Source organism: Asparagus officinalis, chromosome 7 (assembly GCF_001876935.1).
Source record: "Asparagus officinalis chromosome 7, Aspof.V1, whole genome shotgun sequence".
Taxonomy (NCBI): Eukaryota; Viridiplantae; Streptophyta; class Magnoliopsida; order Asparagales; family Asparagaceae; genus Asparagus; species Asparagus officinalis.
Window position 1 is genome coordinate 76357616 of NC_033800.1, and position 757 is coordinate 76358372.

The window sequence follows — 757 nt, forward strand, 5'->3', positions numbered from 1 at the left end:
CTCAACGGCTCGCCTCTATTTATAAAAGGCTTCAGTTTTTACTCTCTATCGGCCCCAGCGTACGTTGGAAGGAAATTGGAGTCGGCGGTTGTTGAAATGACCTTTTTGCCCTCGGACCGTTTTGAGGTCTTTCGCGGCGAGAAGGGTGGCAATTGCTGTAATATGGGGCGAATTTTGGGGGGGATTGGGATTTTACCTTTTATAGCTGATGTCGTTTTCTATTGGTATTTTGAATAGAGGGAGACCGTTACCATTCTGCTGCGTTGGGGCCCACATCAACCCCGTGTTAACGGGTGTCGGCGTGTTGGAGTCCGTTGGATGGAGGAAACGGGCGAACGGGAGCCGTTAAGATCCGTTTGTGAGTTGAGATCCGAATTCGGTTATGAAGTTGGAAATATATACGGAAATATTTCGGGATGATTTTTTTATGGGAAACAAAATTAGATTGGGAAATTTATAAGTTAGATGCCTTAAATTTTGCTTTAGCTGCTAAATTTAGATTTCAATTTAAGTAATTAAATTTGAAAATTGAAGTGTTGCAAGCGGATTGGGTTTTATGTTGGTCAATGTTAAGACAATGTTGGCCCAAGCTAGATTGTCAACCCAACACCAGGCCCTAGCATATTATACTCAATGAACAAACTTCTTCTCCGTCGAAATACAAAAATACACTTTTTTGGATGGGGAATTATCGTAAAATAGAGAATTATCGTAAAAAATTGGCCTCTACCACCCTGGATCAACAGCTACAATTTGA